This window comes from Hyperolius riggenbachi, chromosome 1 (assembly GCF_040937935.1).
Source record: "Hyperolius riggenbachi isolate aHypRig1 chromosome 1, aHypRig1.pri, whole genome shotgun sequence".
In the NCBI taxonomy this organism is placed as follows: Eukaryota; Metazoa; Chordata; class Amphibia; order Anura; family Hyperoliidae; genus Hyperolius; species Hyperolius riggenbachi.
Genome location: NC_090646.1, coordinates 69,572,368 through 69,586,814, shown reverse-complemented (window position 1 = coordinate 69,586,814; position 14,447 = coordinate 69,572,368). Strand labels below are relative to the sequence as shown.

General features: G+C 43.6%; 1 protein-coding gene across 15 annotated transcripts in view; it reads right to left on the bottom strand.

Moving 5' to 3' along the window:
* CTNNA2 (catenin alpha 2) overlaps positions 1-14,447 on the bottom strand; it is a 3,078,224-nt gene that overhangs the window by 999,101 nt on the left and 2,064,676 nt on the right. The window contains exon 1 of one of the 15 annotated variants that reach the window (XM_068275077.1): positions 1,594-1,618. The exons of the other annotated variants lie outside the window; for them this stretch is intronic. The gene's annotated coding sequence lies outside the window, so the exon portion shown is untranslated. Of the gene's footprint in view, positions 1-1,593; positions 1,619-14,447 lie in introns of those variants that run through there. 15 annotated transcript variants of the gene reach the window in all.

Genomic DNA, 14,447 nt, shown 5'->3' with positions numbered 1-14,447 from the left:
AACCAAAGCTAACTCCAAATCAGTGGATTTCCCTCATAAGACTTTTTATGAAAATTTAGGTACGCGTTCTATGCAAATTATGAACGGTCTGAGGTAAATTGATGACACCAGACATTGGTAAGTCTGTCATACATGAAAGTGTCTATTCAGGAATGCACTAAAAAAAGAAAAGAAAACTAAATGTTTTATAATATGACAATTATCAGCCAAGGGAACAACAAGACCACAGAAGCCTGACAGCAGAATAAGCTGCCTTTTTCAAGTCTTCCCAGCTTCACACAGAGCAGATCAGCTCTGGAAAGACAATATAGTTTAATAGCGTGGCAATCTTCAGTTCCAGGACTGAGCGACTCTCTGTTACAGACAATTCACAGTGGGGAGTCAGATTATTAGAAATGCTTATTTGTGTGACTGAATCTCACTAACTGTACAAAGACCCGGAACTCATAAAAATGTCTATCAAACCTTCTGTAATTAGGTTGCTCTGTGTTAGTGTAGTTGTATTTAAAGGGCATCCGAAGAGAAAATAAACGTATGATATAAGGAATTGTATGAGTAGTACAGCTATGAAAAACAACAGTTTGCTTTTTTAAAACAGAAAGAATTTGCGATAATTCAGGTTGGAGTGAGCTTGAGATGTCTCCCAGTGCATCACTGCTGAATATATGCAAATTAACCATTGTTGCCCTTAGAAGCTAAACACACCTCCAGAACCGCTGGAATGCAATGATGTGTCAGCTTGTTAATTTGTACAGAACCATATTAATCCAATATGCATACAGACTGTTTCGGATTGTTTGATCCTCATCAGTGCATGGCATGGTTTAATTTGGCTCTATGGAGTAGGGCTTGTAACACCGCGAGGTACAGACTAACCAGCAAGCTCATGGTGACCCAGAACTCATTGGAGACATTTCAAGCTCACTCCAACCTGAATTATCGCAAATTATTTCTGTTTTAAGAAAGCAAACTTTTGTTTTTCTTAGCATTTTAGTAAGGGGGCTTTCAGGACCATTGTAGTCCCCTACACACTCCAATGAGTTCTGGGTCACCATGAGCTTGCTGGTAAGTCTGTAGTACAGCTAAGAAATAGAACATTGGTAGCAAAGATATGGGTCTCATATTGTTTCCAGCACAGGAAGAGTTAAGAAACTTCAGCTGTTATCTATGCAAAAGAGCTTCTCTCAGCTATTTGACCTAAGACTACAGTGCTGTTTTTTGCAGCACTTATACATCAAAGAAACAGTAAAAGACAACATCAAATAAGATTTAACTGCAGGAAAGTGTAAAGGGTCATTAGCTTTGTCCTGTTTCATAGTTTAAAATACACAGTGTAGTTTGTAAACTGCAAATATTAGAGAATGATGCAATGTTATAAATGAAAAGACTATATAACTGAAAATAAAACTGAGACACTTTTCTTTGCTACTAATATTCTATTAATTATCCATACTACACATACAATCCATTATAGCATACGTTTTTTCTCGCGTCAGTGTCACTTTAAAGCGGACCTGAACTCAGAACTTCCTCTTTGCTCTAAAAAGATAGGCAACAGCATAATAACCTTTAAAGAAAAAAAACATGACTTACCTTAAGTTGGTCAAGGGTTTGATAAGCATTCATATAGGAAGAAAGAGAGGAGAGAGAGACACACAAACCATTAAAATACATCATTATTACCGTATATACATCTATATTTTTTTTAATAACTCAGCAAAATAAACACAGCATGTGGACTAAATAACTTCTACTTCCTGCTTTCATGGAAGCTGATGTAGGGTTAACATCCAGTGTTTACAAATTAGCTGCTCTGCCGTGAGATCAAATTACAATGGTGATTAATCACAGATGAGGGGGGATTAGACAGGCTAAACCTAGTAGGGGGTACTGTAAAAAGAAGCACTAAATTGTGGGTCAGAATAATAATGAGCACAGTATAATGAGTGGCAGTGTAATAGGAGGTAGTGAAATTAACAGCCTCAACTACTTTAAAAGACAATGGCTATCATTCATAAAGCATTCCCACATGCGGAAATGCTGAAAACAGCTGAATTTACCGAGCACTTAGCAAAGTGTCCATTCATAAAGTCTGTTTCCGCATGAAAAGCTACAATTCCTGAGCAGTGCGGGAAATTACCGCCTTATGCAGTGATTATCTCAACACATGGCACTACATGTCAATTCATAAAGATTAGAGCAAGCGATATGAGGACGGGGAATACCGCTCCCTTGGATGTGGCGATAAGCATGGTAAGTTAATGGAGACTGTTAGGATATATAGATTTATATATCTGCTGCCACTTACAGTAATCTAAAAGTACTGCTGCTGCCACCTACAGTACAATTTTAGTACTGCATTCTAGCTGTAAAAGTACTGCTGCTGCCACCTACAGTACAATTCTAGTACTGCATTCTAGCTGTATGTTAATGTTGTGTCTCAATAAAGTTGGCTGTTGTTCCTCTGACCATGAGGCTGAGTTAACAGGGACAGACCTCCCAGCCAGCAGCAGTGAGAGCGGAACACGGAGAAAATGTATCAACTCAGGCAGCTTCTCGTGTTACCGCAAGCTTAGAGCCAGCCTACCGCCAGCCTAGTTCAGGAAATCACCGCAGGGCTATCACAACTGTACACATTTTTATGAATGAGCACACAGAAGTCTAAAATACCGAATGCGGTATTTTCCCGCCCAGATTTCCTTTACCGAACACACTTTTATGAATGATAGCCCATGCCTCTGGAAAAATAAATGTAGGGGTTCCTCGAGATTAAAAAAAATGTTTGCAGGGGTTCCTTGAGATCCAAAAATTATTTGCAGGGATTCCTCCAGGATAGAAAGGTTGAGAAGACTGGGCTAAACTCTCTCAATACATACAGGGTGCATTTCTCTAGGTTTCCCTTCTGTCCTGTGCAAGTGATATAATTATAATAACATTTGTATAGCGTTTTTCTCCAGCTGGACTAAAAGTGCTCAAGAGCTGCAGCCAGTAAAGGCATGCTCAAGGGTCACCCTGCAGTGTTAGGACTTCTTACTGAATAGGTACTGCTCTTAGCCAGGATTCAAACCCTGGTCTCCCACATCAAAGGCAGAGCCTCTAACCAGTACACTGTCCAGCCACTTCATTTAGCTCCACTTTAAAAGGACAACATTTATGAAAAGTGTAACATTTAAAATGCATACATATAACAAGTAAATATCTCCCGTAGCAATTGCACTGTAAATTGCTGCCCCAGTCTGAAGCGAGAATAAATCTCGCTTCAGACCTCATAGATAGCAGGGGCACGTGTGCCCCTGCTAAACCGCCGCTATCCCGCGGCTTAACGGGAGTCCCTGATCCCCCAAATCCCCTCCGTAATGCGGGGGAGCGCTTCCTGGTTGGGGCAGGGCTAACCGCCGCAGCCCTGCCCCACGCGCGTCTGTCAGCGCGTATCTCTGCCTCTCCCCCGCCCCTCTCAGTCTTACTTCGCTGAGAGGGGCGGGGGAGAGGCGGCGATGCGCGCTGACAGACGCGCTGAGAGGCAGAGCTGCAGCTCATAGCCCTGCCTCACACAGAAGCACTCCCCGTAGTGTGACCTGGGGAGTTTGGGGGGGCTTAGATAGTTTATAACGGTGGAGATGCAACGGTTTAGTTAGGGCTAAAGTATTAAACAGATCAGTGTAGTAAAAATACTTTTTTTTTAGAAACTTCAGAGTCTCTTTAAAGAAGGTAGTAAAAATTGGACAGATATGACGGATTTTGAACTTATCCAAATTCTCATGGGGGAGAGGGGGATTCTCAGGTATTTCTTTATTTATAAAAAAGACTTACTGGACAAAAGTTGCTCAGACCTATTGCCAAAATAGTATGCAAAGGAGGAGGGAAGCCAACACGATTGTATGGATCCTTTCAAGGGATATCCTTTGTAAAGAATACAAGTGATACTGAGAATCTCTCCATGGCCACAGCATCACGTGAAACACCGTCAGGATGTGCGCTGGCACATTCTGACGGTATGTTGCGTGACGCCCGGTGGTCATGGAGACCAGGCACAGAAAGCAGCGAGTATGTGAGTGTTATCCCTCAGTTTCCTTCCGCTCGCTACTCTGCAGGAAAGTAGGTAAGAGGAAGGAAGGAATTTCAGGAATGTTGCCCATGGTCCACAGCATGTGGCCCGCGGTCTACAGCATGTGGCCCGGGCCACGAAAAGATTGCCCATGCCTGGGCTAAACAAACACAGAACCCGGAGAGGTGAATTTCTTCATTTGGTTCAGCTTTAAATGGTTTGCTATCCCTTCCCTTCCTGCTTTATAATTCATTAGTACTTAGGAAAGTGCTCCATGCATCTGATAAGTGGACTTGTCATGCCAGTGGGAATCTGGTCTTACGGTTTACTTGAGCAACTACAACCCCTAAAATGCCTCAACCTATACTGTGTGCTGCTATAACTCATCCACTTTTCAGTTTTTTTCCAAAACTTCTGTTACACTTTTTTTGTGAATAGGAAACACCTCTCTTTAGTGAAGAAAAGAGTAGCTGTGGCGGCCCGGTAAATGGCCTGCTCCACTTACAGAGAAAATTAATGATTTTATGTTTCTAGCCTTGTAGAGGTAACCGGCAGCCTGTGATTACAGAAAATTGTCTGTCTAATACTACAAAACTTCGTACATGACCTGCCATTTACACAAAGTTATTTCCAGCCTGTATTTTACAAAGGAAAACAAAACAAAACAAAAAACAAAAAAACCTTAATCTCTGTATGTCATATAAAAACATGAATATATACAGTATATATATGTATATATATATATATATATATATATATATATATATATATATATACGGACCTAAAACTGGCCCCAGGTCTGTGTTTTTTGCTGCGCGCGCCCGCCACCCGCTGTCGCGCGCACCTGCCGCACACCTGGCCGCCCGCTCACCTGGCCACCCGCTCGCACGCTGCCCGCTCGGCTCCCTGACCCCGTCCTCCTGTCTCTGTGTAGCTTGGTCCGTGCTGCGCACATGCGCAGTAGCAAATAGCACGGACCAGCTACACAAGGAAAAGCGTGACGCAGGGACACAGGGGTTTTATTATAGAGGATACAAACACAGGTAAAGCTTGAATTAGAATTTCATGCAAAAGTCCATTTATTTCAGTAATTCAGTTTAAAAAGTGATATATATGAAACAGACACATTACATGATGCAAAGCAAGATATTTCAAGCCTTTATTTGTAATGATGTTGATGATTATGGCTTACAGCTTATGAGAACCCCAAAATCAAAATCTCAGACTGTTAGACTATTGTGAAAATGTTGAATATTCTAGGCTCAAAGACTTCAATTCACTAAGCATTAGGCCTGGAACCCTAGGAGCTTTTCTGGGCGCTTTTCTGAGCACTTTGTGATTTGAAAAGTTCTTGCTAATGTAATGCTATGAGTGTGTTCTCACTTAAAGAGAATCTGTATTGTTAAAATCGCTCAAAAGTAAACATACCAGTGTGTTAGGGGACATCTATTACCCTCTGTCACAATTTCGCTGCTCCTCGCCGCATTAAAAGTGGTTAAAAACAGTTTTAAAAAGTTTGTTTGTAAACAAACAAAATGGCCACCAAAACAGGAAGTAGGTTGATGTACAGTATGTCCACACATAGAAAATACATCCATACATAAGCAGGCTGTATACAGCATTCCTTTTGAATCTCAAAAGATCATTTGTATGTTTTTCCCCCTGTTCTCATGCACTGAAGTTTCAGGCTGCTCTTTTCTTCCTGCAAACAGCTTTGCCCTTGTTTGTAATTCCTCAGTATGTGAAAGCCCAGCCAGCTCAGAGGACGATTTATCCAGCTTGTAAAAGATAAGAGAGAAGAGAGAAGCTGCTCTAATCTAAATAACACACAGGCAGTGTGCAGAGAGGGGCCGGGAAGGGGGAGTTCATAGCAGAACCACACCACTGAAGAACTTGGCAGCCTTCCAGACACAGGCCGACAAGTCTGACAGGGGAAAGATACATTGATTTATTACAGAGACAGTGATAGCATAAAGTGCTGCAGTAAGCCAGAACAGATTAGAATAGCTTTTGGAACTTGTAGGATGATAAAAAACAGGATGCAATTTTTGTTACGGAGTCTCTTTAAGCAATGTGATTTTATAAAAAAAAAAAACAACCTCCATAGCATTTCACAAGCAAGAGCTTTTTTCAAATCACTAACACTGGATGGTATACTGGTTAAGGGCTCTGCCTCTGACACAGGAGACCAGGGTTCGAATCTCGGCTCTGCCTGTTCAGTAAGCCAGCACCTATTCAGTAGGAGACCTTGGGCAAGTCTCCCTAACACTGCTACTGCCTATAGAGCGCATCCTAGTGGCTGCTGCTCTGGCGCTTTGAGTCCGCCAGGAGAAAAGCGCTATATAAATGTTATTTGTCTTGTCTATTTGTCTAACACTTAGTAAAGGCTGCTAGTGGGTTTGAGCCCTTACCACATTCAGTAATGCTGAAAACCATTGGTTTGATTAGCAATTTGGATATTTTTTAAAATCCGAATAGACTATCCGAGCAACCTTTGATTTCCCATCTGAAATCCGAGCGGATAGTTAGTTCAGATATCCGAGCAGAAGTCAAAATCACCTTCAATGGCAAAAATCCCTTTTGAAGGTGTGTGTGTGTGGGGGGGGGGGACAGAGAGAGAGAGAGAAGGAGAGAGAGAGAGAGAGAAGGAGAGAGAGAGAGAGAGAGAGAGAGAAGGAGAGAGAGGGAGTGAGAGAGAGAGGGAAAGAGAGGGAGGGAGAGAGAGGGAGGGAAGGAGGGAGAGAGAGGGAGGGAGAGAGAGGGAGGGAAGGAGGGAGAGAGAGGGAGGGAGGGAGAGAGAGGGAGGGAGAGAGAGGGAGGGAGGGAGAGAGAGGGAGGGAGAGAGAGAGGGAGAGGGAGAGAGGGAGGGAGAGAGAGAGGGAAAGAGAGGGAGAGGGAGAGAGGGAGGGAGGGAGAGGGAGAGAGAGGGAGAGGGAGAGAGGGAGGGAGAGAGAGGGAGGGAGAGGGAGGGAGGGAGAGAGAGGGAGGGAGAGAGAGAGGGAGAGAGGGAGAGGGACAGAGGGAGAGAGGGAGTGAGAGAGAGAGGGAAAGAGAGGGAGAGGGAGAGAGGGAGGGAGAGAGAGGGAGGGAGAGAGAGGGAGGGAAGGAGGGAGAGAGAGGGAGGGAGGGAGAGAGAGGGAGGGAGGGAGAGAGAGGGAGGGAGGGAGAGAGAGGGAGGGAGAGAGAGAGAGACACCTCCGAAAGTGATTTTGGCCATTTGAAGAGACTTTTGGAAGCATTTTGAGCCATTATCAGCTCACTTCCGGTTTCTATCCAGATATCCGAATCCGGCTGGATACTGAGGTTGGATGTCCGACTTGGATCCGGATTGGAAAATTTTAAACTCGGATATCCGACCTGGATCGGATATCTGGGTATCCGGATCCGAATTAGATCCAGATAGTAAAAAGCACTGCTGAAAACAGCTAATATTACCGAACACCTTCCCAAATGCCATTTCACTTAACTTGTTACCACACAGAAAATTAGAATTACCGACTAGAGAGGTAAATCACTGACTTGTGTGCCTCAGGAAATGTTAAGAATTTGCAATTCACAAAGACTTACGCATTAGGTAAATCAGGCAAAAGTGTTTGATATTTTTCTCCAACTCTTACCAGCCGATAACTCACTCTTTCCATACACTCTCCATGCGTAACTTTGAAAGACAGACAGCCAGGCAGCCAAAAGAGAGAGCCACACAGCCCTGCTTCTCACCCTGATTTGATCCGAGACTCTGGAGGGCGGGACTTCACTGTAGCAGCAGGGGAAAGAGACTTTCCTGCCACACTTTCAATGTGAAAATCTGTATACTGATATACAGAAGAGCTCCCCCTGGTGGCTGCAGCACATCTAAAGAGATGTCAGAGATGCACTGGACAGAAAACCCTGACTCGTACACGCAGCTCCCTGCCTCACCGCTGACCTGCTACACGGCTGGTGACACTCACCGAGCAGGGCTTAGTGAATTTAAGCATGTTTGGTAAATTACCAAACTTGTACTGCATGTAAAAAATCTTTAGTGAAGTTGGAAAAAAAAAAGTGTAAAATACCGAATGGGGTATTTTACCTGCCTAAATTATTTGACCAAACTGCCCTTAGTGAATTGAGGCCAAAGTGTCAGACTCTAATCAGCCAATTAAAAACACCTGAAAAGGGTTCCTATTTGCCCGGGTATGTATTTGGCTGGTGTTGGCTCAGTCCACTTTTTCTAACCCTAACACACAATTCCTCAATTACTCAATGGCCTAGTTTGTGAGCTTTGCGGTCTTTGGCATCAATAATTTGCATTGAAATGAAATAAATCTGATTGGCTGTTTGTGGCTTAACCCCCTTTTCTGAATTTGAACCCCAGTCACCAGGGGCGTATCTGGGTAATATAGCGCCTATGGCAAACACTGAAATTGCGCTCCCCCCCTCAGTCAGAGCCCCCTTCCCCTCTAAAAATAGCATCATTTCTTGTGTACATGTGTTATGGTTGCTTGTGTGTTTTGGTTCAGGATATTGCTGAAGTTACTTTTTTGGAAATGGCTCTTGTTATTCACCCTCTGTCCTCTGTTCTAACACTAAGCAAAGTGCGTCCTACATGCATAGGTTAAGTAGTCATGTTCCCCAGATAACAGCATTAATCTGATCTGAGGTCTGAATGACAGGGAGGCATTGAGGCAGGCATGGCGCCCATGGTGCTGTGGCGCCCGTGGCACAAGCCATGCTTGCACCCCTCTAGATACGCCTCTGCCAGTCACCCAATGATCAACTGTACCAGGTTTGTACCAGGTTTGAGGATTGTACCATTAACAGTGCAAGAACGGCAAAATTCAATATTCCCCTTGAAAATAAATAGGTGAATTTTGATTGGCTTTTGTAGGCTCCACCCACTTTTCTGAATATTAATCCCAGCCACCCAGTGACCAACTGTGCAAAGTTCGAGAACCCTACCATTAACAGTGTAAGAATGGCTGCTGTTTACATTTTCCCAGTTAAATTTGTGTTTGTCTCCGCCCACTTTTTTATTATGGGGATAAAAAGTATCCTACATGCTTCGTTTATATATATATATATATATATATATATATATATATATATATATATATGTACACATATATATAAACATTTGGGTTTTTTGTTTGTTTGTTTTACAGGATTATACACTGGACCTGATTTATTAAGAGGCACTCCAGTCGGGTGCCTTGAGATGGGTGGTACTGTAGAGCCTACTGAATCTAACTGGCTCTATTCCTGCCTCCTCCAGTCTACCTTTTTTACAGAGTGGAAACAGTATACATCTGGCCTTACACAGACAATAAGGAGAAACCAACAGAAGACGGGTTTTTTAAGTACTGTAAGTAAAACATGGCCTGTAATTATTTACCAGTAACATAATACAGTGCATTCTTTGGAATAAACATCTTCATACTAAAGTCCTTGAAAAGAAAGTTTGTAATCAACAACTTGTACTGATGCATGTAAACCCCATAGTTCAAACCAGGCATCCATTAAAGGATACCCGAAGTGACAGGTGACATGATGAGATACACGTGTATGTACAGTGCCTAGCACACAAATAACTATGCTGTGCTCCTTTTTTTCTTTATCTGCCTTAAAGAGTTAAATATCAGGTATGCAAGTGGCTGACTCAGTCCTGACTCAGACAGGAAGTGACGGCAGTGTGACCCTCACTGATAGGAAATTCCAACTATAAAACACTTTCCTAGCACAAAATGGCTTCTGAGAGCAGGAAAGAGATAAAAAGGAAAATTTCTTATCAGTGAGGGTCACACTGTAGTCACTTCCTGTCTGAGTCAGGACTGAGCCAGCCACTTACATGCCTGATATTTAACTCTTTCAGACCGAGAAAGAAAAAAAGGAACACAGCATAGTTATGTGTGTGCTAGGCACTGTACATACCCATGTCTATCTCATCATGTCACATGTCACCTCGGGTATCCTTTAAACATGTAATAGCACACCTGAAAAACAATGCCAGATGCATGCTCAAGGCCGCTGCATCAGAGTCTGAAACAAATAGGAAATGTGACTAAACCCAATGTACCAATGCAGAAATCTCAGTATACAAGAGATAAGTACTGTATTAACGTTGATATATGCACACTAGAATCTCATTATAGTAAACTCTGATACAGTAAACCTTGTAATGAAAGTAATGAAACACCTGGTGTGGGGTACTCTATAGGGATGCTGGCTCTGCATAAGCACAGGATTGACCACTCCCACCACAGTAGCAGCTGAGAGCCACGCAAGGCAGCGTCTACACTGAAACATGCAGAGCTTCAGAGCCGTGGGAAAGATTGTGCAACATAAAAAGCTAAAGGTTGGCTACACATTTTACACTGGAGGGATGGTGCCGGGGGTTCCGTCGTGTTCATCGCTTGTCCTGAAATTACACGTGATTACCATCGCACACCCAATCGAACACGTCGGCACAACATTTTGCAGTATGCCTGATCGCTACATGCAACTAATTTCTGCCCAAAATTGGTCGCATCTTTCATTGGGCATGCTCTTGGTGGTACCGATTTTCATAAGATTGATAATAATCATTGAATCAGATGGTCGATATGCTGCCAAGTCAAGTAATGTATGGCCAGGCCACCTTAAAGTAAACCTGAGATGGGCGCACTAGAAGATTGTTTACTTACCTGGGGCTTCCTCCAGCCCCATGAGCACAGACGCGTCCCTCTCCGTCCTCCCGAGTGACTCCGTTCTGCCGCTAGCAGCCCCTGGTGCTCAGTCGCACCAGTTGGCTTTTCTGCCACGCATGCGTAGATGAGCCGACTGTCGTGACTGAGCCAGTTTAATGGGACTGATACCAGGTGAACAGACGCACCTGGGAGGATGGCGAAGGACGCATCGGTGCTCATGGGCCTGGAGAAAGCCCCGGGTAAGTAAAAAATCTTGTAGTGTGCCCATATCAGGTACAATGTAAAGGCTAGTACACACTAGCAATTTTGATTGGGCAATGATTGGTCAATTTTACCACCTCCATGTAGTATGAGGGCCAAACAGATTTTCTATTCTATGCAGATTATATAGGTAAATGGTCATACTACATGTAGGTGGTAAAATTGACCAATGATTGGCCTATCAAAATTGCTAGTGTGTACTAGGCTTTAGATTCCATCTGTAGAGGTATTTTTGCCTCCTCTGTTGATGTAGATGCCCTTTGACTTTTGCAGAAAAGCAGGAGAAAAAAAAACTTGCTTTTCTCAGAAACGTCTCTTTTTTGGGTAAAAAGAATGGAAAATGATAATGCTGTAATTACTCTCTTCTATCTCCAGATATCAGTATGAGGTCAGATAATCTATGAGGCTGCAGCTGTCACTCCTGACAAGGCCTGCTGCGCCTTCCACACACTGACTCTGACAACAAACGTCATATCCATCCTTCATAAGTAGCACCGCATAGTTATAAGTTAGGAAGAAGTCTTTGTGTTATAGCCTAGGCCACAATTTGACTTTTCCACCTTTGTGTGAGAGAGAGGGACACCGCCTTTCAGGTAATATACTGCAGAATAGCATCAACCTTTCATAAATAGGCTTAGGCTGTTTTGTAATGTAGTCGGGTGAGTGTAGATGACGGAAAAAATGTTTTTGTTTTATTTTTTTTAAAGCAAAAAACGAAGTATGTGGTGGACATGACAGGGTGTGGGTGGAGCCAACTGCATGATGTTCTCATACCAATATAGAACAAAAACCTCTGAAGAATGCCATGAAGAATTAAAGAGAACCTAAACTGAGAAGGATATGGACTTTTCCTTTTAAAATAATACCAGTTGCCTGACTCTCCTGCTGATCCTGTGTCTCTAATACTCTCAGCCACAGCCCCTCAACAAGCATGCAGATCAGGTGCTCTGACTGAAGTCAGACTGGACTAGCTGCATGCTTGTTTCAGGTGTGTGATCTAAATACTACTGCAGCAAGTAGATAAGCAGGACTGCCAAGCAACTGGTATTGTTTAAAAGGAAAAATCCATATCCTTTTCAGTTTAGGTTCCCTTTAAAGCGGATCCGAGATGAAAAACTTACTATAACAAGTAACTTGTCTATAAATCTAATCTAAAGTTTAGATAGTTTACTGTAACGATTGTGGAATTCTCTCCGTGATCAGCGCACAAGGCGTGCGCTGACACTGCGGAAATCCTCCACAAGCGTGTAATTTGAGGGAACCCAGCAAAAGGTGCAATGCACCTGTAGAGGGAAATTCCTGTCAGCAGGTGGAGCTGTGGAGTGCAGAGGAACAGCTCCTCTGCCCTGCCACACACGCCAGACAGGAATTGTACGAAGGGAAGAAACGCAGGGCAAGATAGCCCTGAAGGAGAGAGAGCAAAGCGACAGAGGGGGTGTGTGTTTACCAAACTAGTCGCCACCCTGCGACGATGGACACACAACCAGGAAGACAAAGCGAGAGATAGGCAATCGCCAGAGATGGCGATTGCTAACAGCGACACAAGACTGAATAAGCACAGATGAGGAATGTATGTATGTCCACCAATCTAGCCGCCACCCTGCAACAGCGGACACACAACAAAGGAAACCAAGTGAGAACGCTATCGCAAGAGAAGCGATTGCGGAAGAGAATGAGCACAGGGACAGATTGTATGTGTGTGCACCAAACTAGTCGCCAACCCACGACGGTGCACACACAACAGCAGATATGAAGTAGGAACGCAATCGCGAGAGAGGCGATTGCCAGAGGTGACACAAGGCTACAGCAAGGCAGAGCACGAGAGTAGCAAAGACACAGCAAATCATACAATGAGGAGATAAGGAAAATAACAAACGCTAGCTAAACGCGAACACCGCACTCATTCGCAACAGTGCACGCGTTTATGCGCGGTCCCCGCGTGATAAGCACAACAGAGACAAGCACGCCTAACTAACCACCGACAGACAAACATGAAACAAAGGACGCGAGCGCTTGCTTAACGGTAACCTCACCGAGCCTCCAGCAAGCGGTCGTAGCAGACAAGACAGACACACAAAAACAGGAATACGTAAGAGATACGATCCACTGCTCTTTCCGTCAGAGCGAGTGCGATCCAAGTAAGGCAACAACAGGACAGAGGGGCCTACCAGTAACAACCGCTGCTCTGGTTAGCACCCCACAGACAGACAGAACAGGCAATACAAATAATGCAATCCTAACTGCACTAGGGAAACTGCCTAGTGCAGATCCAGGAATTACTCTAGGCTAATCTTCAAACAAAGAGCAAGGCTGACACTCCAGGCAAGTGTTACACAGGAACTAACTCTTATGACCAGCAACTTACTGTGGGAAACATAGTTCTTTATAGAGCAAGCCCACAAAGGATGTGGCTAGGCAATCTGCATGACAAACATATGCAAATTCCTCAGCAGCAAGCTGCACAACTGACAAAAGGTCTCTCTTCCAGAGACCTGCAGAATGCAGACCTGAACAGTGGTCAAAAGGCTGCCTGCCTGCGCAGGCAGCCGCGCGGATCCTCACATTTACACAGCAAATCTAGCTGCAAACAGCTTTAATAGGAAATCATTATTTCTTCCTGTGATACAACAGCAGCCATGTTGTTTGTAAATATTACACAGAGGCAGGCTTATCTGTATCTTGAGCACTAAGCCTGTGAAAAAAACCTAATCCCCCCTCCTCCCCTCTGCCTCTGAAATCAATGGCTAGTAACACCTCCTCCTCCTCCTCCTGCCCAGACTGAGCTCCCATGAGTCCTTGCTACTGCCAAGGCTCTCTGAAAACCTGTGGGCGTGGTTTATTTAGTTTATAGGGAATTAGAGTATTAAAACAAAAACAAATAAGTATTTGGCTTGAGGAATGCCCTATAAACAATAGGAAAGGAACACAATTATGCAATGTGTAAAAGTTCACCTCGGATCCACTTAAGGCAGTTCTGAGGTTCTTGGCTACTCATGCAGCCTCCATATCCCTTTCGTTTCAGTTGTCCTTTAAGTTTAACTTTTGAGAAGATATTCCCTGACATGCTATGAAAAATAGAAACTTATTTAGATCCCGATTTAAAACAAACAAACAAAAAAAAATAGAAAACTATCCTCACCCTTTAAAATGTGACATTTGCGATGGGAACATGACAGGTACTCCGTACAGCACCACTATACCTGGAATGGTAACTGCAGCCCTGGGAAATTGTTGCAGAATTAAAAGGGCAGGCGGATAGGAAGGAAAATCAGCTCTTATTTTAATACAATTAAGATCTTTACGAGGGCTCAGATGCTCGCACAAATTGAGTTGTTGCTATGTTCATTTTTTTTATCTGTTTATCAATATATTGGCAGGTGAGTATATCTAGATGGATCTCTGCAGACTCCTGTACCATGTGACATCAGCAAGGAGAGATAGAGGCCCCCTGAGGATGCTGCACACTCAGCAGTTTAACT